Below are 8,732 nucleotides of genomic sequence, written 5' to 3'. Positions count from 1 at the left end.
CGGATTCTCAGTTCAGTTTGACAAACACTCTTGTTCAGTCAAAGACTCAATTGATGAGGTTATTCTAACTGGCAAACGGTGTAGAAACACACCTACAAAGTCAGTTGGAATGATCAACCTTATGCACCAGTATGTTTCATTGCTTCAAAAATTTCTAAAAACTGGTTGTGGCATAAGAGATTGAACCATCTAAACTTTAAATCCATTGCACATCTGAGTAACCACGATCTTGTAACTGGTTTGCCCAAAATGGATTTTGTCAAAGATAAAATTTGTACAGCATGTCAGTTTGGTAAACAAGTAAAATCTCCTTTTAAAAACAAGGGTCGTAAATCTTCTTCCCGATGCTTAGAACTATTACATATGGATCTCTTTGGTCCAATACCAATCATGAGCTTAGGGGGAATGAAATACACCTTGGTGATTTTAGATGATTTTTCAAGATTTACTTGGGTTATTTTTCTCAAATCCAAAGAATAAACTGCTGCACAACTGATCAAGCTTTTCAAAAGACTATTAAATGAAAAATCAGTTGGAATTGAGAGAATCAGATCTGATCGAGGAACTGAATTTATCAATCAAATTCTTTCAATTTTTTTTAGAAAATGCTGAAATTAAGCATGAGCTCTCAGCAGCTAGAATTTCTCAGCAAAATGGTGTAGCTGAAAGGAGAAACCGAACCCTTAAAGAAGCTTCTAGAACAATTCTTGCTGATTCGGGCATTTCTCAAAGGTTTTGGGCAGAGGCAGTAAACACTGCGTGTTATACTCAGAACAGATCGATGATTAATAAGAATCATATGAAAACACCATATGAGATCTGGCATGGAAGAAAAAGTGTGGTATCCTACTTTAAAATATTCGACTGCAGATGTTTTATTCTCGATAATGGTAAAAATCATTTAAAAACCTTTGATGCAAAATCTGCAGAGGGAATATTTCTTGGATATTCTTCAGTTAGCAAAGCATATAGAGTTTTTAATAAAAATTCTTTGAATGCTGAAGAATCTATCCATGTTGTTTTTGAAGAAAATGCTCTAACTGATAAGCCAACTGATCCAGTTGAGCTAATTGATAGACTTACAGAGATCAGTTTGGAGGATGAAGATGAAGAAGACAATCATATTAATCACAACAACCTCCAAACACCAGAACCAGAAGTACTAGAACAAACAGTTGAACAGGAAACTATTCCTGATATTAAGTTGGAGGAGCCTATTTAGAATATTCAACTGCCAACTGATGAAGCTCCAACTGATACAGAAGCAGTTACCAACTTGGATACAACAAACACTGAACTCAGATGGAAGAAATCACATCCTCCGGAATTGGTGATAAGTAATCCATCTGATCCGGTAAGAACAATAAATCAGATGCTTAACTTATTTATTCATTCATCTTTTGTATCAAAATTAGAACCGAAGAAAACTGATGAAGCTCTTGCTGATCCAAACTGGATAAATGCAATGTAAGAGGAGCTGAATCAGTTTACCCATAACAATGTCTGGAACTTAGTTCCAAGACCACTTTCAAAAACTGTCATAGGTACAAAATGGGTGTACAGGAACAAACTGAACTAAGATGGTTCAGTTGTGTGCAACAAGGCGAGACTGGTAGCACAAGGATATAGGCATGAAGAAGGAATTGACTATGATGAAACATATGCCCCAGTTGCAAGACTGGAAGCCATCCGAATATTCCTTGCATATGCTTCATTCAAGAACTTCAAAGTCTACCAGATGGATGTGAAGAGCAAATTTCTAAACGGTCAGCTGCAGGAAGAAGTCTATGTGGAGCAACCTCCAGGTTTCATCAATCATACTTTTCCTGATCATGTCTACAATTTTAACAAAGCCTTATATGGTCTGAAACAAGCTCCAAGAGCTTGGTATGAAACGCTTTCAAAATTCATAACTGATCATGATTTTTCAGTTGGATCAGTTGATAAGACCTTTTTCAAATTCTCTAAGAATGATCATATTCTACTTGTTCAAATTTACGTTGATGATATTATATTTGGGTCAACTAACCCCAAATTATGCGAGAAGTTTGCTAAGTTGATGCAGAACAAATTCGAAATGAGCATGATGGCTGAACTGACATTCTTCCTTGGACTGCAAGTGAAGCAATTGAAAACTGGTATTTTTATCAGTCAGACCAAATATACGAAGGAGCTGCTCAAGAAATTTGGCATGGAATCATGTTCAGCAGCAAGCACTCCCATGAGTTCATCAGTCAAACTAGACAATGATCAAGGGGGAATATCAGTTGAGGCGACATTATAAAGAGGTTTAATAGGTTCATTATTGTACCTAACCGCTAGTCGTCCTGATATTGTATTTGTTGTATGCATGTGTCTCGATTTCAAGCAAATCCTAAGCAATCACATTTCTCAGCCGCCAAAAGGATTTTAAAATACCTTAAGGGCACACAAAATGTTGGGCTGTGGTATTCTAAAGACTCATCTTTCAATTTAGTTGGATATTCAGATGCAGATTATGCAGGATGTAAGCTTGATCGACAAAGTACAAGTGGATCATGTCAGTTTCTAGGAGACAGACTGATCTCTTGGTTCAGCAAGAAGCAAACATCCATAGCTACTTCCACGACTGAAGCAGAATATCTTGCTGCTGGAAATTGCTGCGCTCAACTGCTCTGTATTCAGCAACAACTGAAAGACTATGGAGTTATCGCCAAAGAATCGCCTTTATTTTGTGATAATACAAGCACAATTGCTATCACGTATAACCCAGTTCTTCACTCAAGGACCAAGCACATCGATGTCAGGCATCACTTCATCAGAGATCATGCTTTGAAGAAGGACATCAGACTGGAATACGTCTCAACTTAGCAGCAAGCAGCTGAAATCTTCACCAAACCACTACCCGAGACTAATTTTTCTCACTTTCGCAATATACTTGGCTTAATATATTTATCTTAATCAGTTTTCCTGATTATATCTCAGTTGATAATATATTTGTGTCATTTATCTAATTCTTAACTTATGTTAGTTTGTCAGTTTGTTATTATGATTCAGTTAGTCATTTATTTTTCAGCTGATGAGATTAACTACTGCAGAAAAATAAAAGACAAATCTAAAACAAAATGAGTCTTTATTTAAAGAAATTGTTGCGGATTACACTAAAATATTCTTCTTCAACAAAAGTCCTCCATTTTTCATCCAACCGGATATTTCGCCAGTAGAAGTCTTAAGAAAGCTATCAGAAACAGCTATTCGCTCTAGAATAGTCCTCTCCTTGTAGAGCATCAGCTGGTAGACATAACCATCTTCAAAGAGGTTCACCGTCTCGCCGACGTGCAAACGCTCTTTATATTTTTCCAGCTTTGCCAACACTCTAGGAGTGTTCGTTTCTCCACATTCATAGAGGAACTGAAGTCCTTGCAGCTCCTCCCAATAGCGAAGGATTTTATGGAAGACTTCGACTTCAATATCAACTTTACGTTTCTCCAGAGCAGTGTTCATAAACTCTTCAGCGATATCTGGAGTCCTTGAGCTACTTGTACCTGCTATTTTATCTGCAGAATATTAGTAACTGATATGTTTGATACTAACTGAGCTACCTCTATTTATAGCTTAGGGTCAAGGAAGATGAAAGGGCTAAGTCGCTACAGCAGACGATTAACTTTCTAAGCATAAGATTTAATTTTATTAGTCTTGCTTAAGTTCGCGTAATATTTATATGCATTTATTAAGGGAGAATATTGGTTTTTAAGAGGTTAACTGAGAAGACAGAAGTTAGTAAATCTATTGGAACTTTTCAAGTTCGCAATCTTGATTTTGATGTTAACAAGACTTGTTATTGTGTTTCTAACATATTTACTCAAGTGTGAAGTTGTTAACACAAGAAGCAAGCTGAAACTGAATTCTGCACAAACTGAATTTCTGGCGAGCTTTTGTGTTTTGATTATATCTCCCAGCTGGATGCTCCAATGGACAATCCGCCAACTAGACTGATCAGAAAACTTAATTTGATACAAGTCGTATTGCACGTCAGTTGGGCAAAATTGGATGTTATTATGGTCTAACTGATCGCTGAATTACCAAACTGATCACAAGAAAACAGCAATCAATTGGGTTTGAGCAGTTGCGGTATTTTTGTCATATCTCTCAGCTCGGTTATTGAATTGAAGCGATTCAGTATGCGTTGGAAAGATAAGACAAAGATCTACAAATTATCTTCAGAGGTCAAAGTCTTAATCGAAGATTACGATGCTGATAAATGACAATGAACCTACTGGTTCTGCACAAACTGAAATCAGTTAGGCTGATTTCAGCACACCAACTGAAACTGAACAAGACCAACTGAACTGAACCAGCTGCTGACCAACTGAACCAGGCCAGCTAAAGACCAGTTGAACCAGACCAGTTGAACTGAACCAGCTGGAACTGAACCAAACCAGCTGAAGACTAGTTGAACCAGACCAGCTGAACTGAACCAGACCAGGTGACCAGTTGAACTGAACGACCAGTTTTGTTGACCAGAGTTGACCAGTTGACCAGAGTTGACCAGTCGGGAAAATGCCTATCAAGACGAATTTGACCGTTGCAATTTCAGAAACGGTACAGAAACTTTCCAAACGGTCATATCTTGCGTCTAACGTATATATCATTGTTGGGGCTTATAAATACAACATATTGAAGATCAAACCAGAGCTTTTGAAGAGGATTCAAAGCATGAGCAGTTAGCATGAAAAAATCATCTAGTTGAGAGCACAAACCCTTGTGTGAGGATACTTGAGATGTACACTGTAAATGACAACTTCCTCACACACAATCACTCACACATATACAAGAGAGTTGAACTTCAAAGATTAGTTGAATGAGTCTTGCACAAAGACAATAAACTTGTGTACGTAGTCTTTGCATATGAGACATTAAACAATATGCTGATTATGAGGTGCTGCCTACAATCTTTAGTGCTAGGAGTTCAGTTTAGGCAGTGGGTAAGTCCAAGCTGAATGGGTTTGTACAAAAAGTTGTATAAATCAAAGTCTTCTAGTGAATCCTTCCCAAGGGGAAGAAGGGGTGACGTAGGAGCATTTGAAGTCTCCGAACATCCATAAACAAATTTGTGTCTATTTTTTTATTGCATTTAATTATCATTTTCATAGTTTTAAAGATGCATTGTTGAAGCATTTTATGTGTTCTTCAAATACCAAAATATTGCATATCAAGTGTTTGATAAAATTCTTCAACTAAAATATTTTTACTCATTCAACTTGCATATATTTTAAAAGATTTACAAAATGTTTAATCGGTTTCTACGAATGTTTATTTCGAGTGTCTTCCGCTTGGTTTGAACACCAAACTCGATTTAATTCATCGGTGTTCAATATTTCAAGAACCGAGCTATTGTAGCTCAACGATTGCCCCCCTAATCGATCCTTTCAAAATCCTCAACTGAAAAGACACAGTTTTACAACTGATCGTTCAGTTGGATATTCCACTAATCTTCTCACATACGTTAACCAATTATCCATTTTTATATTCCAAATTAAGTGACGTGACTATCTATCAAGCATTAAATGCTATCTTTCAGCAATTGATAAGTTGAAACGTGGACTCACATAATCCACATGTTTACTACACATGTTCTTACCACGCGAACACACGTTTTTATTTCAAAATTTTCATGGACTGACACGTGTTCAATAATACGAACATTCGCGTACAAAAGTACTTTTTCCGCTCCATTTCAGTTTTTCTTCTTACGCTTATCTAAATTTCTCAGAGCAAAAGCAAATTCAAGCCTTCTTTTTCGCAGAAAATCATTCAGTTCAAATGGCCAACCAAATTCTAGCGCATATATTGAATGCTATGGCGATCAATTTCGATTCAGTCCTATCTATCAAAGAAGCCGAGGTGAAGAATGTATTTCAGAAGCTTCAATCAGCTGGGCTCAGAACATTCTTGGGACAATCTTCCCAAGAGATCTATCCAAAGGAGCTTTTCGATTTCTACTCTAGTGGATTTATCAATCAGGATGGAAGCATCTCATCTACTGTCAATGGTCAGTTGTTGACCATATCTGAAGACTCATTTGTTGAAATATTATTGTTGTCGTCTGATGGATTGGCACACCTTGCTGATGTTAAAGCATCAGATATTGAAAAGATGCAGACACAACTCTCCGCTGATGGACGAAAAATCAAAGTCTCCGATCCAAAGAAGGAACTAAAGCATGAGGTTCAGTTGTTGGCTGACATTGTAGCCAAGGGGCTATTGGCAAAGGCAGGATCCTTTGCTGCTATTACTTTGGAAAAATTTCAAGCCCTTACCATTATCATGGCAGGACGAAGACTCAACTGGAGGCAACTCACCTTCAACATATTGAAAAACATGTTTCAATCCACCAAACAGTCCAAAGGATTTGCTGTTCAGTTGAGTTATTTGCTAAAAGTCAAAGGGTTGGTGGCTGATGATTCTGAAACATCATCCAAATTTAAGGTTTTCAATGCTAAGAATATTCTGCCGCCCAATGTTAAATTGGATCTTACTCCTGATCAATTCGTCAAGATCAAAAAGGAGATTGGAGTACCATAGGCTGCTCCCAAGTCTGTGAAAAAAGCAAAAAGTCTGGCATAGCTGAAGACCTCCAAGAGGAAGCTGATTGTCAGTGAATCGGAATCGGAGAAAATTCCATCTCCCAAGGTTACCAAGAAGCCCAGAACTCAGAAAACCAAGCCAATATCTTCGCTGGAAGCTATTCAAACTGAAAGGCTGAAACCTTCAGACGCTCAACAGCCTACTCAAGCTATTCCACTAAAAGCCGTTCCAGCTGAAGTTTCAGCAAGCGATCAGTTGCCTCAATCAACTGATCCATCCAAGAAGGTCATCACCTCAGCATGTGAAAAGGAGTCAGCCAGGGCCGTATCTTCTCTGCAAGATGTCAATCGCCCTACCATCTTTGCTCAGGCTCGACCTAAAGGGATCACTATTCGAGAATTGGTGGAAACGACTCATTCGGGACTGAACATTCCACACATTCTCACTAATGAGAAAGGCAAGGGCAAGATGATTGAGGAGCCCAGGCCAAGAAATGCAATCCAGACCCATATTGACCTAATTTGGGAACAGGTCAATGCTTTTGCAGAGTCCAAACTGAAAACTTATGAGGCTTGGATCACGTACAGAACTCACACTTTTGCCAAAAAATTGAAAATGAAGTCTCAGCTGAAGAAGTTTATCATGTTGGAAGCCATCGTTTTGAGGATAGTCAAAGCTGCTACTATTGTGCAGGCTTTGGAAAGAAAAAATTATTTCTTTGATTTGATGAGAGCCAAGAAGTTGGTTCAACTAGTTGAAAAGTTGAAAGCAAACTACATTCATACGAATCCAACTGCTTACAATGACCGAGCCGTGCTTAATCAGTTGGATTCAGATCTTACTTCCCTGCATGTACAGATAAGATTTTGGGAACAAGATCAGGAATTAGTTGTTCATGGAAGGTCTTCAGAAGAAGAGGAAGAACCCTCATCACCAAATAAAGAGCAAGCTCAGGATGTGCCTCAACCCTCTGTTCCTGATCCTCCTATGTACTCAGAAGCTGACTTAACACTTGCCAATATTGATGAAATTATTCAGTCAGTAATACAGGAATCTCAACCAGAGGAGCTTATTTCTGAATCAGTTGATCACTCGACTGATCAAGCAATTCTAGAGGCTCCTATCTTAACTGAAGAGCCCGTTCAGCAGGATGATCAAGCTGATGTGCCAGCTCAGTCCACAGATAAAGAAATTGCTGAAAATCTGGAGGCTCAGTTGCTCAATTTTGAAAATATCCCAACTGACGAGCCAGCTCAAGTTCCAGCTGATTCTCAAGCAGAAGCACCAGTTGATGATCCTCCAACTGAAGATCTCACAGATTTACCTCTTCATTGGGACAGTTCAGCTGCTGCTCAGGATCCTTCTTCTCCTCCTCCAGAGCAAGTCGAGGTTACTGAATCAGTTGTTCCAAAACAGACTTTTGCCCAGACAGTTGTATCTGACAAGATCTTAGTGGTCTTTGATCAAGTCTCCAAAGAACAAGAACCTGGAACTTCTGTACATCTACCTCCTCAGTCGTCTGGTGATCTTGAAGTAGTTCTTGAAGAAATTCAAGATATTCAAAATAATATGCACAAAATACTTACTGCCGTTTCCCAGATTCAGCGAACTCAACTCGCTCATACTCTGAAACTGGAACATGCAGAGGTATTCAATTCAAAAAAACTGAAGGCAGTTCATGCTACCGTGACCTCTCTTTCCCTTGCAATAAAAGATATCAGAAAGAATAGAGGCTTAGCTGAAAGTCTCTCTGTAACCCAAGATGCAATCTGATAAACATAAAAATTATACATTAATTAAATGTTTTATAATATAAATATATAGTTTTTGTTTTATTAAATGTTTAAATATTATATGTTTTATAATAAATTGTATAAAATATAAGTTGTTGTGTAATTACAAATTTTTACTATTTTTTACAGGTTTGATAAAACAAGAATAAACTTGGCGTTGCAAATGGGATTAAGATGATTCTTGGACCTGTAGAAAGTTGATTATAATATATACAATATTGTTGACAAGCATGAGATAAAAATCCTCTCACAATTGGGATCAAATTAAGCAACAAATAAAGTTACCAAAAGAGTAGTAGTTTTACCATGCTCTAGTATTTTAACCATATCTCTCAAATTACTTGGTCAAATGGTTTGAAAAAAATACCACAA

The sequence above is a fragment of the Primulina huaijiensis genome, chromosome 15 (assembly GCF_012295235.1).
Source record: "Primulina huaijiensis isolate GDHJ02 chromosome 15, ASM1229523v2, whole genome shotgun sequence".
NCBI lineage: Eukaryota > Viridiplantae > Streptophyta > Magnoliopsida > Lamiales > Gesneriaceae > Primulina > Primulina huaijiensis.
Note: the sequence above shows the minus strand (reverse complement) of the source record.